At 45.8% G+C, this 27,220-nt stretch overlaps 26 non-coding genes across 26 annotated transcripts; all 26 read right to left on the minus strand.

The window, feature by feature from the left end:
* Window positions 1-719: 719 nt before the first annotated feature.
* On the minus strand, window positions 720-791 carry trnad-guc (transfer RNA aspartic acid (anticodon GUC)). The gene has a single exon. It is a non-coding gene; the product is annotated as a tRNA-Asp (tRNA).
* Window positions 792-1,771: 980 nt separating this feature from the next.
* trnad-guc (transfer RNA aspartic acid (anticodon GUC)) lies at window positions 1,772-1,843 on the minus strand. Its single transcript has one exon. It is a non-coding gene; the product is annotated as a tRNA-Asp (tRNA).
* A 980-nt stretch (window positions 1,844-2,823) lies between these two features.
* trnad-guc (transfer RNA aspartic acid (anticodon GUC)) lies at window positions 2,824-2,895 on the minus strand. Its single transcript has one exon. It is a non-coding gene; the product is annotated as a tRNA-Asp (tRNA).
* Window positions 2,896-3,875: 980 nt separating this feature from the next.
* On the minus strand, window positions 3,876-3,947 carry trnad-guc (transfer RNA aspartic acid (anticodon GUC)). Its single transcript has one exon. It is a non-coding gene; the product is annotated as a tRNA-Asp (tRNA).
* Window positions 3,948-4,927: 980 nt separating this feature from the next.
* On the minus strand, window positions 4,928-4,999 carry trnad-guc (transfer RNA aspartic acid (anticodon GUC)). The gene has a single exon. It is a non-coding gene; the product is annotated as a tRNA-Asp (tRNA).
* Window positions 5,000-5,979: 980 nt separating this feature from the next.
* On the minus strand, window positions 5,980-6,051 carry trnad-guc (transfer RNA aspartic acid (anticodon GUC)). The gene has a single exon. It is a non-coding gene; the product is annotated as a tRNA-Asp (tRNA).
* Window positions 6,052-7,031: 980 nt separating this feature from the next.
* trnad-guc (transfer RNA aspartic acid (anticodon GUC)) lies at window positions 7,032-7,103 on the minus strand. The gene has a single exon. It is a non-coding gene; the product is annotated as a tRNA-Asp (tRNA).
* A 980-nt stretch (window positions 7,104-8,083) lies between these two features.
* trnad-guc (transfer RNA aspartic acid (anticodon GUC)) lies at window positions 8,084-8,155 on the minus strand. Its single transcript has one exon. It is a non-coding gene; the product is annotated as a tRNA-Asp (tRNA).
* A 980-nt stretch (window positions 8,156-9,135) lies between these two features.
* trnad-guc (transfer RNA aspartic acid (anticodon GUC)) lies at window positions 9,136-9,207 on the minus strand. Its single transcript has one exon. It is a non-coding gene; the product is annotated as a tRNA-Asp (tRNA).
* Window positions 9,208-10,187: 980 nt separating this feature from the next.
* Window positions 10,188-10,259, minus strand: trnad-guc (transfer RNA aspartic acid (anticodon GUC)). The gene has a single exon. It is a non-coding gene; the product is annotated as a tRNA-Asp (tRNA).
* Window positions 10,260-11,239: 980 nt separating this feature from the next.
* Window positions 11,240-11,311, minus strand: trnad-guc (transfer RNA aspartic acid (anticodon GUC)). The gene has a single exon. It is a non-coding gene; the product is annotated as a tRNA-Asp (tRNA).
* Window positions 11,312-12,291: 980 nt separating this feature from the next.
* On the minus strand, window positions 12,292-12,363 carry trnad-guc (transfer RNA aspartic acid (anticodon GUC)). Its single transcript has one exon. It is a non-coding gene; the product is annotated as a tRNA-Asp (tRNA).
* A 980-nt stretch (window positions 12,364-13,343) lies between these two features.
* Window positions 13,344-13,415, minus strand: trnad-guc (transfer RNA aspartic acid (anticodon GUC)). Its single transcript has one exon. It is a non-coding gene; the product is annotated as a tRNA-Asp (tRNA).
* Window positions 13,416-14,395: 980 nt separating this feature from the next.
* Window positions 14,396-14,467, minus strand: trnad-guc (transfer RNA aspartic acid (anticodon GUC)). Its single transcript has one exon. It is a non-coding gene; the product is annotated as a tRNA-Asp (tRNA).
* Window positions 14,468-15,447: 980 nt separating this feature from the next.
* On the minus strand, window positions 15,448-15,519 carry trnad-guc (transfer RNA aspartic acid (anticodon GUC)). The gene has a single exon. It is a non-coding gene; the product is annotated as a tRNA-Asp (tRNA).
* Window positions 15,520-16,499: 980 nt separating this feature from the next.
* trnad-guc (transfer RNA aspartic acid (anticodon GUC)) lies at window positions 16,500-16,571 on the minus strand. The gene has a single exon. It is a non-coding gene; the product is annotated as a tRNA-Asp (tRNA).
* A 454-nt stretch (window positions 16,572-17,025) lies between these two features.
* Window positions 17,026-17,097, minus strand: trnad-guc (transfer RNA aspartic acid (anticodon GUC)). Its single transcript has one exon. It is a non-coding gene; the product is annotated as a tRNA-Asp (tRNA).
* A 980-nt stretch (window positions 17,098-18,077) lies between these two features.
* On the minus strand, window positions 18,078-18,149 carry trnad-guc (transfer RNA aspartic acid (anticodon GUC)). Its single transcript has one exon. It is a non-coding gene; the product is annotated as a tRNA-Asp (tRNA).
* Window positions 18,150-19,655: 1,506 nt separating this feature from the next.
* Window positions 19,656-19,727, minus strand: trnad-guc (transfer RNA aspartic acid (anticodon GUC)). The gene has a single exon. It is a non-coding gene; the product is annotated as a tRNA-Asp (tRNA).
* A 980-nt stretch (window positions 19,728-20,707) lies between these two features.
* Window positions 20,708-20,779, minus strand: trnad-guc (transfer RNA aspartic acid (anticodon GUC)). The gene has a single exon. It is a non-coding gene; the product is annotated as a tRNA-Asp (tRNA).
* A 980-nt stretch (window positions 20,780-21,759) lies between these two features.
* Window positions 21,760-21,831, minus strand: trnad-guc (transfer RNA aspartic acid (anticodon GUC)). Its single transcript has one exon. It is a non-coding gene; the product is annotated as a tRNA-Asp (tRNA).
* A 454-nt stretch (window positions 21,832-22,285) lies between these two features.
* Window positions 22,286-22,357, minus strand: trnad-guc (transfer RNA aspartic acid (anticodon GUC)). Its single transcript has one exon. It is a non-coding gene; the product is annotated as a tRNA-Asp (tRNA).
* A 980-nt stretch (window positions 22,358-23,337) lies between these two features.
* Window positions 23,338-23,409, minus strand: trnad-guc (transfer RNA aspartic acid (anticodon GUC)). Its single transcript has one exon. It is a non-coding gene; the product is annotated as a tRNA-Asp (tRNA).
* A 454-nt stretch (window positions 23,410-23,863) lies between these two features.
* Window positions 23,864-23,935, minus strand: trnad-guc (transfer RNA aspartic acid (anticodon GUC)). Its single transcript has one exon. It is a non-coding gene; the product is annotated as a tRNA-Asp (tRNA).
* Window positions 23,936-24,915: 980 nt separating this feature from the next.
* trnad-guc (transfer RNA aspartic acid (anticodon GUC)) lies at window positions 24,916-24,987 on the minus strand. The gene has a single exon. It is a non-coding gene; the product is annotated as a tRNA-Asp (tRNA).
* A 454-nt stretch (window positions 24,988-25,441) lies between these two features.
* Window positions 25,442-25,513, minus strand: trnad-guc (transfer RNA aspartic acid (anticodon GUC)). Its single transcript has one exon. It is a non-coding gene; the product is annotated as a tRNA-Asp (tRNA).
* Between the last annotated feature and the right edge of the window lie 1,707 nt (window positions 25,514-27,220).

The following is a 27,220-nucleotide window of genomic DNA, read 5'->3' on the forward strand; positions in this document are numbered from 1 at the left end:
GGTTCATGAACCTTGTGGACCATATTCTTTTGGTTGAACTTCTTTGTATTGAGATGAGGATCTCAGAATAGGCTGGCAGAGTAGATAGCACGATTTAGATGGTGGCCCACACAAGGCTTTTATTCACTTCCAATAGTTCTCAATCTCCAAGAAGAGATAGCAGATGGGAAGATCAGTGAAAAATGATAGAGCTCTCACCGTTGGGGAATCGAACCCCGGTCTTCCGCGTGACAGGTGGAGATACTGTCCACTATACTAACGAGGATTGGACTCTATTGTAGAGCACAGAAGTGTGTCAGAAAATACGTCCTGCAATTATTTTCAGATGTGCCAAACCCAGCCTACCCAAGGATTTGCAGTGTAGAGAAAACAAAACAGTTTGCTGCTGCCATTAACTGCTTCGGGAGAAAGAAGACATGGACCAATAGACAAACATTCTGGCAGGGCTAGTGGCGCAACGGATAACCCGTCTGACTACGGATCAGAAGATTCTAGAGTGATAGCAAAAGGGTGGGTCTCCTGCCGAGGTTCATGAACCTTGTGGACCATATTCTTTTGATTGAACTTCTTTGTATTGAGATGAGGATCTCAGAATAGGCTGGCAGAGTAGATAGCACGATTTAGATGGTGGCCCACACAAGGCTTTTATTCACTTTCGATAGTTCTCAATCTCCAAGAAAAGATAGCAGATGGGAAGATCAGTGATAAATGATAGAGGCCTCCCCGTCGGGGAATCGAACCCCGGTCTTCCGCGTGACAGGCGGAGATACTGTCCACTATACTAACGAGGATTGGTCTCTATTGTAGAGCACAGAAGTGCGTCAGAAAATACGTCCTGCAATTATTTTCAGATGTGCCAAACCCAGCCTACCCAAGGATTTGCAGTGTAGAGAAAACAAAACAGTTTGCTGCTGCCATTAACCGCTTCGGGAGAAAGAAGACATGGACCAATAGACAAACATTCTGGCAGGGCTAGTGGCGCAATGGATAACGCGTCTGACTACGGATCAGAAGATTCTAGAGTGATAGCAAAAGTGTGGGTCTCCTGCCAAGGTTCATGAACCTTGTGGACCATATTCTTTTGGTTGAACTTCTTTGTATTGAGATGAGGATCTCAGAATAGGCTGGCAGAGTAGATAGCACGATTTAGATGGTGGCCCACACAAGACTTTTATTCACTTCCGATAGTTCTCAATCTCCAAGAAGAGATAGCAGATGGGAAGATCAGTGAAAAATGAGAGAGCCCTCCCCATCGGGGAATCGAACCCCGGTCTTCCGCGTGACAGGCGGAGATACTGTCCACTATACTAACGAGGATTGTACTCTATTGTAGAGCACAGAAGTGCGTCACAAAATACGTCCTGGAATTATTTTCAGATGTGCCAAACCTAGCCTACCCAAGGATTTGCAGTGTAGAGAAAACAAAACAGTTTGCTGCTGCCATTAACTGCTTCGGGAGAAAGAAGACATGGACCAATAGACAAACATTCTGGCAGGGCTAGTGGCGCAACGGATAACGCGTCTGACTACGGATCAGAAGATTCTAGAGTGATAGCAAAAGGGTGGGTCTCCTGCCGAGGTTCATGAACCTTGTGGACCATATTCTTTTGATTGAACTTCTTTGTATTGAGATGAGGATCTCAGAATAGGCTGGCAGAGTAGATAGCAAGATTTAGATGGTGGCCCACACAAGGCTTTTATTCACTTCCGATAGTTCTCAATCTCCAAGAATAGATAGCAGATGGGAAGATCAGTGAAAAATGAGAGAGCCCTCCCCGTCGGGGAATCGAACCCCGGTCTTCCGCGTGACAGGCGGAGATACTGTCCACTATACTAACGAGGATTGGACTCTATTGTAGAGCACAGAAGTAGGTCAGAAAATACGTCCTGCAATTATTTTCAGATGTGCCAAACCTAGCCTACCCAAGGATTTGCAGTGTAGAGAAAACAAAACAGTTTGCTGCTGCCATTAACTGCTTCGGGAGAAAGAAGACATGGACCAATAGAAAAACATTCTGGCAGGGCTAGTGGCGCAACGGATAACGCGTCTGACTACGGATCAGAAGATTCTAGAGTGATAGCAAAAGGTTGGGTCTCCTGCCGAGGTTCATGAACCTTGTGGACCATATTCTTTTGATTGAACTTCTTTGTATTGAGATGAGGATCTCAGAATAGGCTGGCAGAGTAGATAGCACGATTTAGATGGTGGCCCACACAAGGCTTTTATTCACTTTCGATAGTTCTCAATCTCCAAGAAGAGATAGCAGATGGGAAGATCAGTGAAAAATGATAGAGGCCTCCCCGTCGGGGAATCGAACCCCGGTCTTCCGCGTGACAGGCGGAGATACTGTCCACTATACTTACGAGGATTGGACTCTATTGTAGAGCACAGAAGTGCGTCACAAAATACGTCCTGGAATTATTTTCAGATGTGCCAAACCTAGCCTACCCAAGGATTTGCAGTGTAGAGAAAACAAAACAGTTTGCTGCTGCCATTAACTGCTTCGGGAGAAAGAAGACATGGACCAATAGACAAACATTCTGGCAGGGCTAGTGGCGCAATGGATAACATGTCTGACTACGGATCAGAAGATTCTAGAGTGATAGCAAAAGGCTGGGTCTCCTGCCAAGGTTCATGAACCTTGTGGACCATATTCTTTTGGTTGAACTTCTTTGTATTGAGATGAGGATCTCAGAATAGGCTGGCAGAGTAGATAGCACGATTTAGATGGTGGCCCACACAAGGCTTTTATTCACTTCCGATAGTTCTCAATCTCCAAGAAGAGATAGCAGATGGGAAGATCAGTGAAAAATGAGAGAGGCCTCCCCGTCGGGGAATCGAACCCCGGTCTTCCGCGTGACAGGCGGAGATACTGTCCACTATACTAACGAGGATTGGACTCTATTGTAGAGCACAGAAGTGCGTCAGAAAATACGTCCTGGAATTATTTTCAGATGTGCCAAACCTAGCCTACCCAAGGATTTGCAGTGTAGAGAAAACAAAACAGTTTGCTGCTGCCATTAACTGCTTCGGGAGAAAGAAGACATGGACCAATAGAAAAACATTCTGGCAGGGCTAGTGGCGCAACGGATAACGCGTCTGACTACGGATCAGAAGATTCTAGAGTGATAGCAAAAGGTTGGGTCTCCTGCCGAGGTTCATGAACCTTGTGGACCATATTCTTTTGATTGAACTTCTTTGTATTGAGATGAGGATCTCAGAATAGGCTGGCAGAGTAGATAGCACGATTTAGATGGTGGCCCACACAAGGCTTTTATTCACTTCTGATAGTTCTCAATCTCCAAGAAGAGATAGCAGATGGGAAGATCAGTGAAAAATGATAGAGGCCTCCCCGTCGGGGAATCGAAGCCCGGTCTTCCGCGTGACAGGCGGAGATACTGTCCACTATACTAACGAGGATTGGACTCTATTGTAGAGCACAGAAGTGCGTCACAAAATACGTCCTGGAATTATTTTCAGATGTGCCAAACCTAGCCTACCCAAGGATTTGCAGTGTAGAGAAAACAAAACAGTTTGCTGCTGCCATTAACTGCTTCGGGAGAAAGAAGACATGGACCAATAGACAAACATTCTGGCAGGGCTAGTGGCGCAACGGATAACGCGTCTGACTACGGATCAGAAGATTCTAGAGTGATAGCAAAAGGGTGGGTCTCCTGCCGAGGTTCATGAACCTTGTGGACCATATTCTTTTGATTGAACTTCTTTGTATTGAGATGAGGATCTCAGAATAGGCTGGCAGAGTAGATAGCAAGATTTAGATGGTGGCCCACACAAGGCTTTTATTCACTTCCGATAGTTCTCAATCTCCAAGAATAGATAGCAGATGGGAAGATCAGTAAAAAATGAGAGAGCCCTCCCCGTCGGGGAATCGAACCCCGGTCTTCCGCGTGACAGGCGGAGATACTGTCCACTATACTAACGAGGATTGGACTCTATTGTAGAGCACAGAAGTAGGTCAGAAAATACGTCCTGCAATTATTTTCAGATGTGCCAAACCTAGCCTACCCAAGGATTTGCAGTGTAGAGAAAACAAAACAGTTTGCTGCTGCCATTAACTGCTTCGGGAGAAAGAAGACATGGACCAATAGAAAAACATTCTGGCAGGGCTAGTGGCGCAACGGATAACGCGTCTGACTACGGATCAGAAGATTCTAGAGTGATAGCAAAAGGTTGGGTCTCCTGCCGAGGTTCATGAACCTTGTGGACCATATTCTTTTGATTGAACTTCTTTGTATTGAGATGAGGATCTCAGAATAGGCTGGCAGAGTAGATAGCACGATTTAGATGGTGGCCCACACAAGGCTTTTATTCACTTTCGATAGTTCTCAATCTCCAAGAAGAGATAGCAGATGGGAAGATCAGTGAAAAATGATAGAGGCCTCCCCGTCGGGGAATCGAACCCCGGTCTTCCGCGTGACAGGCGGAGATACTGTCCACTATACTTACGAGGATTGGACTCTATTGTAGAGCACAGAAGTGCGTCACAAAATACGTCCTGGAATTATTTTCAGATGTGCCAAACCTAGCCTACCCAAGGATTTGCAGTGTAGAGAAAACAAAACAGTTTGCTGCTGCCATTAACTGCTTCGGGAGAAAGAAGACATGGACCAATAGACAAACATTCTGGCAGGGCTAGTGGCGCAATGGATAACATGTCTGACTACGGATCAGAAGATTCTAGAGTGATAGCAAAAGGCTGGGTCTCCTGCCAAGGTTCATGAACCTTGTGGACCATATTCTTTTGGTTGAACTTCTTTGTATTGAGATGAGGATCTCAGAATAGGCTGGCAGAGTAGATAGCACGATTTAGATGGTGGCCCACACAAGGCTTTTATTCACTTCCGATAGTTCTCAATCTCCAAGAAGAGATAGCAGATGGGAAGATCAGTGAAAAATGAGAGAGGCCTCCCCGTCGGGGAATCGAACCCCGGTCTTCCGCGTGACAGGCGGAGATACTGTCCACTATACTAACGAGGATTGGACTCTATTGTAGAGCACAGAAGTGCGTCAGAAAATACGTCCTGGAATTATTTTCAGATGTGCCAAACCTAGCCTACCCAAGGATTTGCAGTGTAGAGAAAACAAAACAGTTTGCTGCTGCCATTAACTGCTTCGGGAGAAAGAAGACATGGACCAATAGAAAAACATTCTGGCAGGGCTAGTGGCGCAACGGATAACGCGTCTGACTACGGATCAGAAGATTCTAGAGTGATAGCAAAAGGTTGGGTCTCCTGCCGAGGTTCATGAACCTTGTGGACCATATTCTTTTGATTGAACTTCTTTGTATTGAGATGAGGATCTCAGAATAGGCTGGCAGAGTAGATAGCACGATTTAGATGGTGGCCCACACAAGGCTTTTATTCACTTCTGATAGTTCTCAATCTCCAAGAAGAGATAGCAGATGGGAAGATCAGTGAAAAATGATAGAGGCCTCCCCGTCGGGGAATCGAAGCCCGGTCTTCCGCGTGACAGGCGGAGATACTGTCCACTATACTAACGAGGATTGGACTCTATTGTAGAGCACAGAAGTGCGTCACAAAATACGTCCTGGAATTATTTTCAGATGTGCCAAACCTAGCCTACCCAAGGATTTGCAGTGTAGAGAAAACAAAACAGTTTGCTGCTGCCATTAACTGCTTCGGGAGAAAGAAGACATGGACCAATAGACAAACATTCTGGCAGGGCTAGTGGCGCAACGGATAACGCGTCTGACTACGGATCAGAAGATTCTAGAGTGATAGCAAAAGGGTGGGTCTCCTGCCGAGGTTCATGAACCTTGTGGACCATATTCTTTTGATTGAACTTCTTTGTATTGAGATGAGGATCTCAGAATAGGCTGGCAGAGTAGATAGCAAGATTTAGATGGTGGCCCACACAAGGCTTTTATTCACTTCCGATAGTTCTCAATCTCCAAGAATAGATAGCAGATGGGAAGATCAGTAAAAAATGAGAGAGCCCTCCCCGTCGGGGAATCGAACCCCGGTCTTCCGCGTGACAGGCGGAGATACTGTCCACTATACTAACGAGGATTGGACTCTATTGTAGAGCACAGAAGTAGGTCAGAAAATACGTCCTGCAATTATTTTCAGATGTGCCAAACCTAGCCTACCCAAGGATTTGCAGTGTAGAGAAAACAAAACAGTTTGCTGCTGCCATTAACTGCTTCGGGAGAAAGAAGACATGGACCAATAGAAAAACATTCTGGCAGGGCTAGTGGCGCAACGGATAACGCGTCTGACTACGGATCAGAAGATTCTAGAGTGATAGCAAAAGGTTGGGTCTCCTGCCGAGGTTCATGAACCTTGTGGACCATATTCTTTTGATTGAACTTCTTTGTATTGAGATGAGGATCTCAGAATAGGCTGGCAGAGTAGATAGCACGATTTAGATGGTGGCCCACACAAGGCTTTTATTCACTTTCGATAGTTCTCAATCTCCAAGAAGAGATAGCAGATGGGAAGATCAGTGAAAAATGATAGAGGCCTCCCCGTCGGGGAATCGAACCCCGGTCTTCCGCGTGACAGGCGGAGATACTGTCCACTATACTTACGAGGATTGGACTCTATTGTAGAGCACAGAAGTGCGTCACAAAATACGTCCTGGAATTATTTTCAGATGTGCCAAACCTAGCCTACCCAAGGATTTGCAGTGTAGAGAAAACAAAACAGTTTGCTGCTGCCATTAACTGCTTCGGGAGAAAGAAGACATGGACCAATAGACAAACATTCTGGCAGGGCTAGTGGCGCAATGGATAACGTGTCTGACTACGGATCAGAAGATTCTAGAGTGATAGCAAAAGGGTGGGTCTCCTGCCAAGGTTCATGAACCTTGTGGACCATATTCTTTTGGTTGAACTTCTTTGTATTGAGATGAGGATCTCAGAATAGGCTGGCAGAGTAGATAGCACGATTTAGATGGTGGCCCACACAAGGCTTTTATTCACTTCCGATAGTTCTCAATCTCCAAGAAGAGATAGCAGATGGGAAGATCAGTGAAAAATGATAGAGGCCTCCCCGTCGGGGAATCGAACCCCGGTCTTCCGCGTGACAGGCGGAGATACTGTCCACTATACTAACGAGGATTGGACTCTATTGTAGAGCACAGAAGTGCGTCAGAAAATACGTCCTGGAATTATTTTCAGATGTGCCAAACCTAGCCTACCCAAGGATTTGCAGTGTAGAGAAAACAAAACAGTTTGCTGCTGCCATTAACTGCTTCGGGAGAAAGAAGACATGGACCAATAGACAAACATTCTGGCAGGGCTAGTGGCGCAATGGATAACGTGTCTGACTACGGATCAGAAGATTCTTGAGTGATAGCAAAAGGGTGGGTCTCCTGCCAAGGTTCATGAACCTTGTGGACCATATTCTTTTGGTTGAACTTCTTTGTATTGAGATGAGGATCTAAGAATAGGCTGGCAGAGTAGATAGCACGATTTAGATGGTGGCCCACACAAGGCTTTTATTCACTTCCGATAGTTCTCAATCTCCAAGAAGAGATAGCAGATGGGAAGATCAGTGAAAAATGAGAGAGCCCTCCCCATCGGGGAATCGAACCCCGGTCTTCCGCGTGACAGGCAGAGATACTGTCCACTATACTAACGAGGATTGGACTCTATTGTAGAGCACAGAAGTGCGTCACAAAATACGTCCTGGAATTATTTTCAGATGTGCCAAACCTAGCCTACCCAAGGATTTGCAGTGTAGAGAAAACAAAACAGTTTGCTGCTGCCATTAACTGCTTCGGGAGAAAGAAGACATGGACCAATAGACAAACATTCTGGCAGGGCTAGTGGCGCAACGGATAACGCGTCTGACTACGGATCAGAAGATTCTAGAGTGATAGCAAAAGGGTGGGTCTCCTGCCGAGGTTCATGAACCTTGTGGACCATATTCTTTTGATTGAACTTCTTTGTATTGAGATGAGGATCTCAGAATAGGCTGGCAGAGTAGATAGCAAGATTTAGATGGTGGCCCACACAAGGCTTTTATTCACTTCCGATAGTTCTCAATCTCCAAGAATAGATAGCAGATGGGAAGATCAGTAAAAAATGAGAGAGCCCTCCCCGTCGGGGAATCGAACCCCGGTCTTCCGCGTGACAGGCGGAGATACTGTCCACTATACTAACGAGGATTGGACTCTATTGTAGAGCACAGAAGTAGGTCAGAAAATACGTCCTGCAATTATTTTCAGATGTGCCAAACCTAGCCTACCCAAGGATTTGCAGTGTAGAGAAAACAAAACAGTTTGCTGCTGCCATTAACTGCTTCGGGAGAAAGAAGACATGGACCAATAGAAAAACATTCTGGCAGGGCTAGTGGCGCAACGGATAACGCGTCTGACTACGGATCAGAAGATTCTAGAGTGATAGCAAAAGGTTGGGTCTCCTGCCGAGGTTCATGAACCTTGTGGACCATATTCTTTTGATTGAACTTCTTTGTATTGAGATGAGGATCTCAGAATAGGCTGGCAGAGTAGATAGCACGATTTAGATGGTGGCCCACACAAGGCTTTTATTCACTTTCGATAGTTCTCAATCTCCAAGAAGAGATAGCAGATGGGAAGATCAGTGAAAAATGATAGAGGCCTCCCCGTCGGGGAATCGAACCCCGGTCTTCCGCGTGACAGGCGGAGATACTGTCCACTATACTTACGAGGATTGGACTCTATTGTAGAGCACAGAAGTGCGTCACAAAATACGTCCTGGAATTATTTTCAGATGTGCCAAACCTAGCCTACCCAAGGATTTGCAGTGTAGAGAAAACAAAACAGTTTGCTGCTGCCATTAACTGCTTCGGGAGAAAGAAGACATGGACCAATAGACAAACATTCTGGCAGGGCTAGTGGCGCAATGGATAACATGTCTGACTACGGATCAGAAGATTCTAGAGTGATAGCAAAAGGCTGGGTCTCCTGCCAAGGTTCATGAACCTTGTGGACCATATTCTTTTGGTTGAACTTCTTTGTATTGAGATGAGGATCTCAGAATAGGCTGGCAGAGTAGATAGCACGATTTAGATGGTGGCCCACACAAGGCTTTTATTCACTTCCGATAGTTCTCAATCTCCAAGAAGAGATAGCAGATGGGAAGATCAGTGAAAAATGAGAGAGGCCTCCCCGTCGGGGAATCGAACCCCGGTCTTCCGCGTGACAGGCGGAGATACTGTCCACTATACTAACGAGGATTGGACTCTATTGTAGAGCACAGAAGTGCGTCAGAAAATACGTCCTGGAATTATTTTCAGATGTGCCAAACCTAGCCTACCCAAGGATTTGCAGTGTAGAGAAAACAAAACAGTTTGCTGCTGCCATTAACTGCTTCGGGAGAAAGAAGACATGGACCAATAGAAAAACATTCTGGCAGGGCTAGTGGCGCAACGGATAACGCGTCTGACTACGGATCAGAAGATTCTAGAGTGATAGCAAAAGGTTGGGTCTCCTGCCGAGGTTCATGAACCTTGTGGACCATATTCTTTTGATTGAACTTCTTTGTATTGAGATGAGGATCTCAGAATAGGCTGGCAGAGTAGATAGCACGATTTAGATGGTGGCCCACACAAGGCTTTTATTCACTTCTGATAGTTCTCAATCTCCAAGAAGAGATAGCAGATGGGAAGATCAGTGAAAAATGATAGAGGCCTCCCCGTCGGGGAATCGAAGCCCGGTCTTCCGCGTGACAGGCGGAGATACTGTCCACTATACTAACGAGGATTGGACTCTATTGTAGAGCACAGAAGTGCGTCACAAAATACGTCCTGGAATTATTTTCAGATGTGCCAAACCTAGCCTACCCAAGGATTTGCAGTGTAGAGAAAACAAAACAGTTTGCTGCTGCCATTAACTGCTTCGGGAGAAAGAAGACATGGACCAATAGACAAACATTCTGGCAGGGCTAGTGGCGCAACGGATAACGCGTCTGACTACGGATCAGAAGATTCTAGAGTGATAGCAAAAGGGTGGGTCTCCTGCCGAGGTTCATGAACCTTGTGGACCATATTCTTTTGATTGAACTTCTTTGTATTGAGATGAGGATCTCAGAATAGGCTGGCAGAGTAGATAGCAAGATTTAGATGGTGGCCCACACAAGGCTTTTATTCACTTCCGATAGTTCTCAATCTCCAAGAATAGATAGCAGATGGGAAGATCAGTAAAAAATGAGAGAGCCCTCCCCGTCGGGGAATCGAACCCCGGTCTTCCGCGTGACAGGCGGAGATACTGTCCACTATACTAACGAGGATTGGACTCTATTGTAGAGCACAGAAGTAGGTCAGAAAATACGTCCTGCAATTATTTTCAGATGTGCCAAACCTAGCCTACCCAAGGATTTGCAGTGTAGAGAAAACAAAACAGTTTGCTGCTGCCATTAACTGCTTCGGGAGAAAGAAGACATGGACCAATAGAAAAACATTCTGGCAGGGCTAGTGGCGCAACGGATAACGCGTCTGACTACGGATCAGAAGATTCTAGAGTGATAGCAAAAGGTTGGGTCTCCTGCCGAGGTTCATGAACCTTGTGGACCATATTCTTTTGATTGAACTTCTTTGTATTGAGATGAGGATCTCAGAATAGGCTGGCAGAGTAGATAGCACGATTTAGATGGTGGCCCACACAAGGCTTTTATTCACTTTCGATAGTTCTCAATCTCCAAGAAGAGATAGCAGATGGGAAGATCAGTGAAAAATGATAGAGGCCTCCCCGTCGGGGAATCGAACCCCGGTCTTCCGCGTGACAGGCGGAGATACTGTCCACTATACTTACGAGGATTGGACTCTATTGTAGAGCACAGAAGTGCGTCACAAAATACGTCCTGGAATTATTTTCAGATGTGCCAAACCTAGCCTACCCAAGGATTTGCAGTGTAGAGAAAACAAAACAGTTTGCTGCTGCCATTAACTGCTTCGGGAGAAAGAAGACATGGACCAATAGACAAACATTCTGGCAGGGCTAGTGGCGCAATGGATAACGTGTCTGACTACGGATCAGAAGATTCTAGAGTGATAGCAAAAGGGTGGGTCTCCTGCCAAGGTTCATGAACCTTGTGGACCATATTCTTTTGGTTGAACTTCTTTGTATTGAGATGAGGATCTCAGAATAGGCTGGCAGAGTAGATAGCACGATTTAGATGGTGGCCCACACAAGGCTTTTATTCACTTCCGATAGTTCTCAATCTCCAAGAAGAGATAGCAGATGGGAAGATCAGTGAAAAATGATAGAGGCCTCCCCGTCGGGGAATCGAACCCCGGTCTTCCGCGTGACAGGCGGAGATACTGTCCACTATACTAACGAGGATTGGACTCTATTGTAGAGCACAGAAGTGCGTCAGAAAATACGTCCTGGAATTATTTTCAGATGTGCCAAACCTAGCCTACCCAAGGATTTGCAGTGTAGAGAAAACAAAACAGTTTGCTGCTGCCATTAACTGCTTCGGGAGAAAGAAGACATGGACCAATAGACAAACATTCTGGCAGGGCTAGTGGCGCAATGGATAACGTGTCTGACTACGGATCAGAAGATTCTTGAGTGATAGCAAAAGGGTGGGTCTCCTGCCAAGGTTCATGAACCTTGTGGACCATATTCTTTTGGTTGAACTTCTTTGTATTGAGATGAGGATCTAAGAATAGGCTGGCAGAGTAGATAGCACGATTTAGATGGTGGCCCACACAAGGCTTTTATTCACTTCCGATAGTTCTCAATCTCCAAGAAGAGATAGCAGATGGGAAGATCAGTGAAAAATGAGAGAGCCCTCCCCATCGGGGAATCGAACCCCGGTCTTCCGCGTGACAGGCAGAGATACTGTCCACTATACTAACGAGGATTGGACTCTATTGTAGAGCACAGAAGTGCGTCACAAAATACGTCCTGGAATTATTTTCAGATGTGCCAAACCTAGCCTACCCAAGGATTTGCAGTGTAGAGAAAACAAAACAGTTTGCTGCTGCCATTAACTGCTTCGGGAGAAAGAAGACATGGACCAATAGACAAACATTCTGGCAGGGCTAGTGGCGCAACGGATAACGCGTCTGACTACGGATCAGAAGATTCTAGAGTGATAGCAAAAGGGTGGGTCTCCTGCCGAGGTTCATGAACCTTGTGGACCATATTCTTTTGATTGAACTTCTTTGTATTGAGATGAGGATCTCAGAATAGGCTGGCAGAGTAGATAGCAAGATTTAGATGGTGGCCCACACAAGGCTTTTATTCACTTCCGATAGTTCTCAATCTCCAAGAATAGATAGCAGATGGGAAGATCAGTAAAAAATGAGAGAGCCCTCCCCGTCGGGGAATCGAACCCCGGTCTTCCGCGTGACAGGCGGAGATACTGTCCACTATACTAACGAGGATTGGACTCTATTGTAGAGCACAGAAGTAGGTCAGAAAATACGTCCTGCAATTATTTTCAGATGTGCCAAACCTAGCCTACCCAAGGATTTGCAGTGTAGAGAAAACAAAACAGTTTGCTGCTGCCATTAACTGCTTCGGGAGAAAGAAGACATGGACCAATAGAAAAACATTCTGGCAGGGCTAGTGGCGCAACGGATAACGCGTCTGACTACGGATCAGAAGATTCTAGAGTGATAGCAAAAGGTTGGGTCTCCTGCCGAGGTTCATGAACCTTGTGGACCATATTCTTTTGATTGAACTTCTTTGTATTGAGATGAGGATCTCAGAATAGGCTGGCAGAGTAGATAGCACGATTTAGATGGTGGCCCACACAAGGCTTTTATTCACTTTCGATAGTTCTCAATCTCCAAGAAGAGATAGCAGATGGGAAGATCAGTGAAAAATGATAGAGGCCTCCCCGTCGGGGAATCGAACCCCGGTCTTCCGCGTGACAGGCGGAGATACTGTCCACTATACTTACGAGGATTGGACTCTATTGTAGAGCACAGAAGTGCGTCACAAAATACGTCCTGGAATTATTTTCAGATGTGCCAAACCTAGCCTACCCAAGGATTTGCAGTGTAGAGAAAACAAAACAGTTTGCTGCTGCCATTAACTGCTTCGGGAGAAAGAAGACATGGACCAATAGACAAACATTCTGGCAGGGCTAGTGGCGCAATGGATAACATGTCTGACTACGGATCAGAAGATTCTAGAGTGATAGCAAAAGGCTGGGTCTCCTGCCAAGGTTCATGAACCTTGTGGACCATATTCTTTTGGTTGAACTTCTTTGTATTGAGATGAGGATCTCAGAATAGGCTGGCAGAGTAGATAGCACGATTTAGATGGTGGCCCACACAAGGCTTTTATTCACTTCCGATAGTTCTCAATCTCCAAGAAGAGATAGCAGATGGGAAGATCAGTGAAAAATGAGAGAGGCCTCCCCGTCGGGGAATCGAACCCCGGTCTTCCGCGTGACAGGCGGAGATACTGTCCACTATACTAACGAGGATTGGACTCTATTGTAGAGCACAGAAGTGCGTCAGAAAATACGTCCTGGAATTATTTTCAGATGTGCCAAACCTAGCCTACCCAAGGATTTGCAGTGTAGAGAAAACAAAACAGTTTGCTGCTGCCATTAACTGCTTCGGGAGAAAGAAGACATGGACCAATAGAAAAACATTCTGGCAGGGCTAGTGGCGCAACGGATAACGCGTCTGACTACGGATCAGAAGATTCTAGAGTGATAGCAAAAGGTTGGGTCTCCTGCCGAGGTTCATGAACCTTGTGGACCATATTCTTTTGATTGAACTTCTTTGTATTGAGATGAGGATCTCAGAATAGGCTGGCAGAGTAGATAGCACGATTTAGATGGTGGCCCACACAAGGCTTTTATTCACTTCTGATAGTTCTCAATCTCCAAGAAGAGATAGCAGATGGGAAGATCAGTGAAAAATGATAGAGGCCTCCCCGTCGGGGAATCGAAGCCCGGTCTTCCGCGTGACAGGCGGAGATACTGTCCACTATACTAACGAGGATTGGACTCTATTGTAGAGCACAGAAGTGCGTCACAAAATACGTCCTGGAATTATTTTCAGATGTGCCAAACCTAGCCTACCCAAGGATTTGCAGTGTAGAGAAAACAAAACAGTTTGCTGCTGCCATTAACTGCTTCGGGAGAAAGAAGACATGGACCAATAGACAAACATTCTGGCAGGGCTAGTGGCGCAACGGATAACGCGTCTGACTACGGATCAGAAGATTCTAGAGTGATAGCAAAAGGGTGGGTCTCCTGCCGAGGTTCATGAACCTTGTGGACCATATTCTTTTGATTGAACTTCTTTGTATTGAGATGAGGATCTCAGAATAGGCTGGCAGAGTAGATAGCAAGATTTAGATGGTGGCCCACACAAGGCTTTTATTCACTTCCGATAGTTCTCAATCTCCAAGAATAGATAGCAGATGGGAAGATCAGTAAAAAATGAGAGAGCCCTCCCCGTCGGGGAATCGAACCCCGGTCTTCCGCGTGACAGGCGGAGATACTGTCCACTATACTAACGAGGATTGGACTCTATTGTAGAGCACAGAAGTAGGTCAGAAAATACGTCCTGCAATTATTTTCAGATGTGCCAAACCTAGCCTACCCAAGGATTTGCAGTGTAGAGAAAACAAAACAGTTTGCTGCTGCCATTAACTGCTTCGGGAGAAAGAAGACATGGACCAATAGAAAAACATTCTGGCAGGGCTAGTGGCGCAACGGATAACGCGTCTGACTACGGATCAGAAGATTCTAGAGTGATAGCAAAAGGTTGGGTCTCCTGCCGAGGTTCATGAACCTTGTGGACCATATTCTTTTGATTGAACTTCTTTGTATTGAGATGAGGATCTCAGAATAGGCTGGCAGAGTAGATAGCACGATTTAGATGGTGGCCCACACAAGGCTTTTATTCACTTTCGATAGTTCTCAATCTCCAAGAAGAGATAGCAGATGGGAAGATCAGTGAAAAATGATAGAGGCCTCCCCGTCGGGGAATCGAACCCCGGTCTTCCGCGTGACAGGCGGAGATACTGTCCACTATACTTACGAGGATTGGACTCTATTGTAGAGCACAGAAGTGCGTCACAAAATACGTCCTGGAATTATTTTCAGATGTGCCAAACCTAGCCTACCCAAGGATTTGCAGTGTAGAGAAAACAAAACAGTTTGCTGCTGCCATTAACTGCTTCGGGAGAAAGAAGACATGGACCAATAGACAAACATTCTGGCAGGGCTAGTGGCGCAATGGATAACGTGTCTGACTACGGATCAGAAGATTCTAGAGTGATAGCAAAAGGGTGGGTCTCCTGCCAAGGTTCATGAACCTTGTGGACCATATTCTTTTGGTTGAACTTCTTTGTATTGAGATGAGGATCTCAGAATAGGCTGGCAGAGTAGATAGCACGATTTAGATGGTGGCCCACACAAGGCTTTTATTCACTTCCGATAGTTCTCAATCTCCAAGAAGAGATAGCAGATGGGAAGATCAGTGAAAAATGATAGAGGCCTCCCCGTCGGGGAATCGAACCCCGGTCTTCCGCGTGACAGGCGGAGATACTGTCCACTATACTAACGAGGATTGGACTCTATTGTAGAGCACAGAAGTGCGTCAGAAAATACGTCCTGGAATTATTTTCAGATGTGCCAAACCTAGCCTACCCAAGGATTTGCAGTGTAGAGAAAACAAAACAGTTTGCTGCTGCCATTAACTGCTTCGGGAGAAAGAAGACATGGACCAATAGACAAACATTCTGGCAGGGCTAGTGGCGCAATGGATAACGTGTCTGACTACGGATCAGAAGATTCTTGAGTGATAGCAAAAGGGTGGGTCTCCTGCCAAGGTTCATGAACCTTGTGGACCATATTCTTTTGGTTGAACTTCTTTGTATTGAGATGAGGATCTAAGAATAGGCTGGCAGAGTAGATAGCACGATTTAGATGGTGGCCCACACAAGGCTTTTATTCACTTCCGATAGTTCTCAATCTCCAAGAAGAGATAGCAGATGGGAAGATCAGTGAAAAATGAGAGAGCCCTCCCCATCGGGGAATCGAACCCCGGTCTTCCGCGTGACAGGCAGAGATACTGTCCACTATACTAACGAGGATTGGACTCTATTGTAGAGCACAGAAGTGCGTCACAAAATACGTCCTGGAATTATTTTCAGATGTGCCAAACCTAGCCTACCCAAGGATTTGCAGTGTAGAGAAAACAAAACAGTTTGCTGCTGCCATTAACTGCTTCGGGAGAAAGAAGACATGGACCAATAGACAAACATTCTGGCAGGGCTAGTGGCGCAACGGATAACGCGTCTGACTACGGATCAGAAGATTCTAGAGTGATAGCAAAAGGGTGGGTCTCCTGCCGAGGTTCATGAACCTTGTGGACCATATTCTTTTGATTGAACTTCTTTGTATTGAGATGAGGATCTCAGAATAGGCTGGCAGAGTAGATAGCAAGATTTAGATGGTGGCCCACACAAGGCTTTTATTCACTTCCGATAGTTCTCAATCTCCAAGAATAGATAGCAGATGGGAAGATCAGTGAAAAATGAGAGAGCCCTCCCCGTCGGGGAATCGAACCCCGGTCTTCCGCGTGACAGGCGGAGATACTGTCCACTATACTAACGAGGATTGGAATCTATTGTAGAGCACAGAAGTAGGTCAGAAAATACGTCCTGCAATTATTTTCAGATGTGCCAAACCTAGCCTACCCAAGGATTTGCAGTGTAGAGAAAACAAAACAGTTTGCTGCTGCCATTAACTGCTTCGGGAGAAAGAAGACATGGACCAATAGACAAACATTCTGGCAGGGCTAGTGGCGCAATGGATAACGTGTCTGACTACGGATCAGAAGATTCTAGAGTGATAGCAAAAGGGTGGGTCTCCTGCCGAGGTTCATGAACCTTGTGGACCATATTCTTTTGATTGAACTTCTTTGTATTGAGATGAGGATCTCAGAATAGGCTGGCAGAGTAGATAGCAAGATTTAGATGGTGGCCCACACAAGGCTTTTATTCACTTCCGATAGTTCTCAATCTCCAAGAATAGATAGCAGATGGGAAGATCAGTAAAAAATGAGAGAGCCCTCCCCGTCGGGGAATCGAACCCCGGTCTTCCGCGTGACAGGCGGAGATACTGTCCACTATACTAACGAGGATTGGACTCTATTGTAGAGCACAGAAGTAGGTCAGAAAATACGTCCTGCAATTATTTTCAGATGTGCCAAACCTAGCCTACCCAAGGATTTGCAGTGTAGAGAAAACAAAACAGTTTGCTGCTGCCATTAACTGCTTCGGGAGAAAGAAGACATGGACCAATAGAAAAACATTCTGGCAGGGCTAGTGGCGCAACGGATAACGCGTCTGACTACGGATCAGAAGATTCTAGAGTGATAGCAAAAGGTTGGGTCTCCTGCCGAGGTTCATGAACCTTGTGGACCATATTCTTTTGATTGAACTTCTTTGTATTGAGATGAGGATCTCAGAATAGGCTGGCAGAGTAGATAGCACGATTTAGATGGTGGCCCACACAAGGCTTTTATTCACTTTCGATAGTTCTCAATCTCCAAGAAGAGATAGCAGATGGGAAGATCAGTGAAAAATGATAGAGGCCTCCCCGTCGGGGAATCGAACCCCGGTCTTCCGCGTGACAGGCGGAGATACTGTCCACTATACTTACGAGGATTGGACTCTATTGTAGAGCACAGAAGTGCGTCAGAAAATACGTCCTGGAATTATTTTCAGATGTGCCAAACCTAGCCTACCCAAGGATTTGCAGTGTAGAGAAAACAAAACAGTTTGCTGCTGCCATTAACTGCTTCGGGAGAAAGAAGACATGGACCAATAGACAAACATTCTGGCAGGGCTAGTGGCGCAATGGATAACGTGTCTGACTACGGATCAGAAGATTCTAGAGTGATAGCAAAAGGGTGGGTCTCCTGCCAAGGTTCATGAACCTTGTGGACCATATTCTTTTGGTTGAACTTCTTTGTATTGAGATGAGGATCTCAGAATAGGCTGGCAGAGTAGATAGCACGATTTAGATGGTGGCCCACACAAGGCTTTTATTCACTTCCGATAGTTCTCAATCTCCAAGAAGAGATAGCAGATGGGAAGATCAGTGAAAAATGATAGAGGCCTCCCCGTCGGGGAATCGAACCCCGGTCTTCCGCGTGACAGGCGGAGATACTGTCCACTATACTAACGAGGATTGGACTCTATTGTAGAGCACAGAAGTGCGTCAGAAAATACGTCCTGGAATTATTTTCAGATGTGCCAAACCTAGCCTACCCAAGGATTTGCAGTGTAGAGAAAACAAAACAGTTTGCTGCTGCCATTAACTGCTTCGGGAGAAAGAAGACATGGACCAATAGACAAACATTCTGGCAGGGCTAGTGGCGCAATGGATAACGTGTCTGACTACGGATCAGAAGATTCTTGAGTGATAGCAAAAGGGTGGGTCTCCTGCCAAGGTTCATGAACCTTGTGGACCATATTCTTTTGGTTGAACTTCTTTGTATTGAGATGAGGATCTAAGAATAGGCTGGCAGAGTAGATAGCACGATTTAGATGGTGGCCCACACAAGGCTTTTATTCACTTCCGATAGTTCTCAATCTCCAAGAAGAGATAGCAGATGGGAAGATCAGTGAAAAATGAGAGAGCCCTCCCCATCGGGGAATCGAACCCCGGTCTTCCGCGTGACAGGCAGAGATACTGTCCACTATACTAACGAGGATTGGACTCTATTGTAGAGCACAGAAGTGCGTCACAAAATACGTCCTGGAATTATTTTCAGATGTGCCAAACCTAGCCTACCCAAGGATTTGCAGTGTAGAGAAAACAAAACAGTTTGCTGCTGCCATTAACTGCTTCGGGAGAAAGAAGACATGGACCAATAGACAAACATTCTGGCAGGGCTAGTGGCGCAATGGATAACGTGTCTGACTACGGATCAGAAGATTCTTGAGTGATAGCAAAAGGGTGGGTCTCCTGCCAAGGTTCATGAACCTTGTGGACCATATTCTTTTGGTTGAACTTCTTTGTATTGAGATGAGGATCTAAGAATAGGCTGGCAGAGTAGATAGCACGATTTAGATGGTGGCCCACACAAGGCTTTTATTCACTTCCGATAGTTCTCAATCTCCAAGAAGAGATAGCAGATGGGAAGATCAGTGAAAAATGAGAGAGCCCTCCCCATCGGGGAATCGAACCCCGGTCTTCCGCGTGACAGGCAGAGATACTGTCCACTATACTAACGAGGATTGGACTCTATTGTAGAGCACAGAAGTGCGTCACAAAATACGTCCTGGAATTATTTTCAGATGTGCCAAACCTAGCCTACCCAAGGATTTGCAGTGTAGAGAAAACAAAACAGTTTGCTGCTGCCATTAACTGCTTCGGGAGAAAGAAGACATGGACCAATAGACAAACATTCTGGCAGGGCTAGTGGCGCAACGGATAACGCGTCTGACTACGGATCAGAAGATTCTAGAGTGATAGCAAAAGGGTGGGTCTCCTGCCGAGGTTCATGAACCTTGTGGACCATATTCTTTTGATTGAACTTCTTTGTATTGAGATGAGGATCTCAGAATAGGCTGGCAGAGTAGATAGCAAGATTTAGATGGTGGCCCACACAAGGCTTTTATTCACTTCCGATAGTTCTCAATCTCCAAGAATAGATAGCAGATGGGAAGATCAGTGAAAAATGAGAGAGCCCTCCCCGTCGGGGAATCGAACCCCGGTCTTCCGCGTGACAGGCGGAGATACTGTCCACTATACTAACGAGGATTGGAATCTATTGTAGAGCACAGAAGTAGGTCAGAAAATACGTCCTGCAATTATTTTCAGATGTGCCAAACCTAGCCTACCCAAGGATTTGCAGTGTAGAGAAAACAAAACAGTTTGCTGCTGCCATTAACTGCTTCGGGAGAAAGAAGACATGGACCAATAGACAAACATTCTGGCAGGGCTAGTGGCGCAATGGATAACGTGTCTGACTACGGATCAGAAGATTCTAGAGTGATAGCAAAAGGGTGGGTCTCCTGCCGAGGTTCATGAACCTTGTGGACCATATTCTTTTGATTGAACTTCTTTGTATTGAGATGAGGATCTCAGAATAGGCTGGCAGAGTAGATAGCACGATTTAGATGGTGGCCCTCACAAGGCTTTTATTCACTTCCGATAGTTCTCAATCTCCAAGAAGAGATAGCAGATGGGAAGATCAGTGAAAAATGAGAGAGCCCTCCCCATCGGGGAATCGAACCCCGGTCTTCCGCGTGACAGGCGGAGATACTGTCCACTATACTAACGAGGATTGGACTCTATTGTAGAGCACAGAAGTGCGTCAGAAAATACGTCCTGGAATTATTTTCAGATGTGCCAAACCTAGCCTACCCAAGGATTTGCAGTGTAGAGAAAACAAAACAGTTTGCTGCTGCCATTAACTGCTTCGGGAGAAAGAAGACATGGACCAATAGACAAACATTCTGGCAGGGCTAGTGGCGCAACGGATAACGCGTCTGACTACGGATCAGAAGATTCTAGAGTGATAGCAAAAGGGTGGGTCTCCTGCCGAGGTTCATGAACCTTGTGGACCATATTCTTTTGATTGAACTTCTTTGTATTGAGATGAGGATCTCAGAATAGGCTGGCAGAGTAGATAGCAAGATTTAGATGGTGGCCCACACAAGGCTTTTATTCACTTCCGATAGTTCTCAATCTCCAAGAATAGATAGCAGATGGGAAGATCAGTGAAAAATGAGAGAGCCCTCCCCGTCGGGGAATCGAACCCCGGTCTTCCGCGTGACAGGCGGAGATACTGTCCACTATACTAACGAGGATTGGACTCTATTGTAGAGCACAGAAGTAGGTCAGAAAATACGTCCTGCAATTATTTTCAGATGTGCCAAACCTAGCCTACCCAAGGATTTGCAGTGTAGAGAAAACAAAACAGTTTGCTGCTGCCATTAACTGCTTCGGGAGAAAGAAGACATGGACCAATAGAAAAACATTCTGGCAGGGCTAGTGGCGCAACGGATAACGCGTCTGACTACGGATCAGAAGATTCTAGAGTGATAGCAAAAGGTTGGGTCTCCTGCCGAGGTTCATGAACCTTGTGGACCATATTCTTTTGATTGAACTTCTTTGTATTGAGATGAGGATCTCAGAATAGGCTGGCAGAGTAGATAGCACGATTTAGATGGTGGCCCACACAAGGCTTTTATTCACTTTCGATAGTTCTCAATCTCCAAGAAGAGATAGCAGATGGGAAGATCAGTGAAAAATGATAGAGGCCTCCCCGTCAGGGAATCGAACCCCGGTCTTCCTCGTGACAGGCGGAGATACTGTCCACTATACTAACGAGGATTGGACTCTATTGTAGAGCACAGAAGTGCGTCACAAAATACGTCCTGGAATTATTTTCAAATGTGCCAAACCTAGCCTACCCAAGGATTTGCAGTGTAGAGAAAACAAAACAGTTTGCTGCTGCCATTAACTGCTTCGGGAGAAAGAAGACATGGACCAATAGACAAACATTCTGGCAGGGCTAGTGGCGCAATGGATAACGTGTCTGACTACGGATCAGAATATTCTAGAGTGATAGCAAAAGGGTGGGTCTCCTGCCAAGGTTCATGAACCTTGTGGACCATATTCTTTTGGTTGAACTTCTTTGTATTGAGATGAGGATCTCAGAATAGGCTGGCAGAGTAGATAGCACGATTTAGATGGTGGCCCACACAAGGCTTTTATTCACTTCCGATAGTTCTCAATCTCCAAGAAGAGATAGCAGATGGGAAGATCAGTGAAAAATGATAGAGGCCTCCCCGTCGGGGAATCGAACCCCGGTCTTCCGCGTGACAGGCGGAGATACTGTCCACTATACTAACGAGGATTGGACTCTATTGTAGAGCACAGAAGTGCGTCAGAAAATACGTCCTGGAATTATTTTCAGATGTGCCAAACCTAGCCTACCCAAGGATTTGCAGTGTAGAGAAAACAAAACAGTTTGCTGCTGCCATTAACTACTTCGGGAGAAAGAAGACATGGACCAATAGACAAACATTCTGGCAGGGCTAGTGGCGCAACGGATAACGCGTCTGACTACGGATCAGAAGATTCTAGAGTGATAGCAAAAGGGTGGGTCTCCTGCCGAGGTTCATGAACCTTGTGGACCATATTCTTTTGATTGAACTTCTTTGTATTGAGATGAGGATCTCAGAATAGGCTGGCAGAGTAGATAGCAAGATTTAGATGGTGGCCCACACAAGGCTTTTATTCACTTCCGATAGTTCTCAATCTCCAAGAATAGATAGCAGATGGGAAGATCAGTGAAAAATGAGAGAGCCCTCCCCGTCGGGGAATCGAACCCCGGTCTTCCGCGTGACAGGCGGAGATACTGTCCACTATACTAACGAGGATTGGACTCTATTGTAGAGCACAGAAGTAGGTCAGAAAATACGTCCTGCAATTATTTTCAGATGTGCCAAACCTAGCCTACCCAAGGATTTGCAGTGTAGAGAAAACAAAACAGTTTGCTGCTGCCATTAACTGCTTCGGGAGAAAGAAGACATGGACCAATAGAAAAACATTCTGGCAGGGCTAGTGGCGCAACGGATAACGCGTCTGACTACGGATCAGAAGATTCTAGAGTGATAGCAAAAGGTTGGGTCTCCTGCCGAGGTTCATGAACCTTGTGGACCATATTCTTTTGATTGAACTTCTTTGTATTGAGATGAGGATCTCAGAATAGGCTGGCAGAGTAGATAGCACGATTTAGATGGTGGCCCACACAAGGCTTTTATTCACTTTCGATAGTTCTCAATCTCCAAGAAGAGATAGCAGATGGGAAGATCAGTGAAAAATGATAGAGGCCTCCCCGTCAGGGAATCGAACCCCGGTCTTCCTCGTGACAGGCGGAGATACTGTCCACTATACTAACGAGGATTGGACTCTATTGTAGAGCACAGAAGTGCGTCACAAAATACGTCCTGGAATTATTTTCAAATGTGCCAAACCTAGCCTACCCAAGGATTTGCAGTGTAGAGAAAACAAAACAGTTTGCTGCTGCCATTAACTGCTTCGGGAGAAAGAAGACATGGACCAATAGACAAACATTCTGGCAGGGCTAGTGGCGCAATGGATAACGTGTCTGACTACGGATCAGAATATTCTAGAGTGATAGCAAAAGGGTGGGTCTCCTGCCAAGGTTCATGAACCTTGTGGACCATATTCTTTTGGTTGAACTTCTTTGTATTGAGATGAGGATCTCAGAATAGGCTGGCAGAGTAGATAGCACGATTTAGATGGTGGCCCACACAAGGCTTTTATTCACTTCCGATAGTTCTCAATCTCCAAGAAGAGATAGCAGATGGGAAGATCAGTGAAAAATGATAGAGGCCTCCCCGTCGGGGAATCGAACCCCGGTCTTCCGCGTGACAGGCGGAGATACTGTCCACTATACTAACGAGGATTGGACTCTATTGTAGAGCACAGAAGTGCGTCAGAAAATACGTCCTGGAATTATTTTCAGATGTGCCAAACCTAGCCTACCCAAGGATTTGCAGTGTAGAGAAAACAAAACAGTTTGCTGCTGCCATTAACTACTTCGGGAGAAAGAAGACATGGACCAATAGACAAACATTCTGGCAGGGCTAGTGGCGCAACGGATAACGCGTCTGACTACGGATCAGAAGATTCTAGAGTGATAGCAAAAGGGTGGGTCTCCTGCCGAGGTTCATGAACCTTGTGGACCATATTCTTTTGATTGAACTTCTTTGTATTGAGATGAGGATCTCAGAATAGGCTGGCAGAGTAGATAGCAAGATTTAGATGGTGGCCCACACAAGGCTTTTATTCACTTCCGATAGTTCTCAATCTCCAAGAATAGATAGCAGATGGGAAGATCAGTGAAAAATGAGAGAGCCCTCCCCGTCGGGGAATCGAACCCCGGTCTTCCGCGTGACAGGCGGAGATACTGTCCACTATACTAACGAGGATTGGACTCTATTGTAGAGCACAGAAGTAGGTCAGAAAATACGTCCTGCAATTATTTTCAGATGTGCCAAACCTAGCCTACCCAAGGATTTGCAGTGTAGAGAAAACAAAACAGTTTGCTGCTGCCATTAACTGCTTCGGGAGAAAGAAGACATGGACCAATAGAAAAACATTCTGGCAGGGCTAGTGGCGCAACGGATAACGCGTCTGACTACGGATCAGAAGATTCTAGAGTGATAGCAAAAGGTTGGGTCTCCTGCCGAGGTTCATGAACCTTGTGGACCATATTCTTTTGATTGAACTTCTTTGTATTGAGATGAGGATCTCAGAATAGGCTGGCAGAGTAGATAGCACGATTTAGATGGTGGCCCACACAAGGCTTTTATTCACTTTCGATAGTTCTCAATCTCCAAGAAGAGATAGCAGATGGGAAGATCAGTGAAAAATGATAGAGGCCTCCCCGTCAGGGAATCGAACCCCGGTCTTCCTCGTGACAGGCGGAGATACTGTCCACTATACTAACGAGGATTGGACTCTATTGTAGAGCACAGAAGTGCGTCACAAAATACGTCCTGGAATTATTTTCAAATGTGCCAAACCTAGCCTACCCAAGGATTTGCAGTGTAGAGAAAACAAAACAGTTTGCTGCTGCCATTAACTGCTTCGGGAGAAAGAAGACATGGACCAATAGACAAACATTCTGGCAGGGCTAGTGGCGCAATGGATAACGTGTCTGACTACGGATCAGAATATTCTAGAGTGATAGCAAAAGGGTGGGTCTCCTGCCAAGGTTCATGAACCTTGTGGACCATATTCTTTTGGTTGAACTTCTTTGTATTGAGATGAGGATCTCAGAATAGGCTGGCAGAGTAGATAGCACGATTTAGATGGTGGCCCACACAAGGCTTTTATTCACTTCCGATAGTTCTCAATCTCCAAGAAGAGATAGCAGATGGGAAGATCAGTGAAAAATGATAGAGGCCTCCCCGTCGGGGAATCGAACCCCGGTCTTCCGCGTGACAGGCGGAGATACTGTCCACTATACTAACGAGGATTGGACTCTATTGTAGAGCACAGAAGTGCGTCAGAAAATACGTCCTGGAATTATTTTCAGATGTGCCAAACCTAGCCTACCCAAGGATTTGCAGTGTAGAGAAAACAAAACAGTTTGCTGCTGCCATTAACTACTTCGGGAGAAAGAAGACATGGACCAATAGACAAACATTCTGGCAGGGCTAGTGGCGCAACGGATAACGCGTCTGACTACGGATCAGAAGATTCTAGAGTGATAGCAAAAGGGTGGGTCTCCTGCCGAGGTTCATGAACCTTGTGGACCATATTCTTTTGATTGAACTTCTTTGTATTGAGATGAGGATCTCAGAATAGGCTGGCAGAGTAGATAGCAAGATTTAGATGGTGGCCCACACAAGGCTTTTATTCACTTCCGATAGTTCTCAATCTCCAAGAATAGATAGCAGATGGGAAGATCAGTGAAAAATGAGAGAGCCCTCCCCGTCGGGGAATCGAACCCCGGTCTTCCGCGTGACAGGCGGAGATACTGTCCACTATACTAACGAGGATTGGACTCTATTGTAGAGCACAGAAGTAGGTCAGAAAATACGTCCTGCAATTATTTTCAGATGTGCCAAACCTAGCCTACCCAAGGATTTGCAGTGTAGAGAAAACAAAACAGTTTGCTGCTGCCATTAACTGCTTCGGGAGAAAGAAGACATGGACCAATAGAAAAACATTCTGGCAGGGCTAGTGGCGCAACGGATAACGCGTCTGACTACGGATCAGAAGATTCTAGAGTGATAGCAAAAGGTTGGGTCTCCTGCCGAGGTTCATGAACCTTGTGGACCATATTCTTTTGATTGAACTTCTTTGTATTGAGATGAGGATCTCAGAATAGGCTGGCAGAGTAGATAGCACGATTTAGATGGTGGCCCACACAAGGCTTTTATTCACTTTCGATAGTTCTCAATCTCCAAGAAGAGATAGCAGATGGGAAGATCAGTGAAAAATGATAGAGGCCTCCCCGTCGGGGAATCGAACCCCGGTCTTCCTCGTGACAGGCGGAGATACTGTCCACTATACTAACGAGGATTGGACTCTATTGTAGAGCACAGAAGTGCGTCACAAAATACGTCCTGGAATTATTTTCAAATGTGCCAAACCTAGCCTACCCAAGGATTTGCAGTGTAGAGAAAACAAAACAGTTTGCTGCTGCCATTAACTGCTTCGGGAGAAAGAAGACATGGACCAATAGACAAACATTCTGGCAGGGCTAGTGGCGCAATGGATAACGTGTCTGACTACGGATCAGAATATTCTAGAGTGATAGCAAAAGGGTGGGTCTCCTGCCAAGGTTCATGAACCTTGTGGACCATATTCTTTTGGTTGAACTTCTTTGTATTGAGATGAGGATCTCAGAATAGGCTGGCAGAGTAGATAGCACGATTTAGATGGTGGCCCACACAAGGCTTTTATTCACTTCTGATAGTTCTCAATCTCCAAGAAGAGATAGCAGATGGGAAGATCAGTGAAAAATGATAGAGGCCTCCCCGTCGGGGAATCGAAGCCCGGTCTTCCGCGTGACAGGCGGAGATACTGTCCACTATACTAACGAGGATTGGACTCTATTGTAGAGCACAGAAGTGCGTCACAAAATACGTCCTGGAATTATTTTCAGATGTGCCAAACCTAGCCTACCCAAGGATTTGCAGTGTAGAGAAAACAAAACAGTTTGCTGCTGCCATTAACTGCTTCGGGAGAAAGAAGACATGGACCAATAGACAAACATTCTGGCAGGGCTAGTGGCGCAACGGATAACGCGTCTGACTACGGATCAGAAGATTCTAGAGTGATAGCAAAAGGGTGGGTCTCCTGCCGAGGTTCATGAACCTTGTGGACCATATTCTTTTGATTGAACTTCTTTGTATTGAGATGAGGATCTCAGAATAGGCTGGCAGAGTAGATAGCAAGATTTAGATGGTGGCCCACACAAGGCTTTTATTCACTTCCGATAGTTCTCAATCTCCAAGAATAGATAGCAGATGGGAAGATCAGTAAAAAATGAGAGAGCCCTCCCCGTCGGGGAATCGAACCCCGGTCTTCCGCATGACAGGCGGAGATACTGTCCACTATACTAACGAGGATTGGACTCTATTGTAGAGCACAGAAGTAGGTCAGAAAATACGTCCTGCAATTATTTTCAGATGTGCCAAACCTAGCCTACCCAAGGATTTGCAGTGTAGAGAAAACAAAACAGTTTGCTGCTGCCATTA

This window comes from Callionymus lyra, chromosome 2 (assembly GCF_982586985.1).
Source record: "Callionymus lyra chromosome 2, fCalLyr1.hap1.1, whole genome shotgun sequence".
Lineage (NCBI taxonomy): Eukaryota > Metazoa > Chordata > Actinopteri > Syngnathiformes > Callionymidae > Callionymus > Callionymus lyra.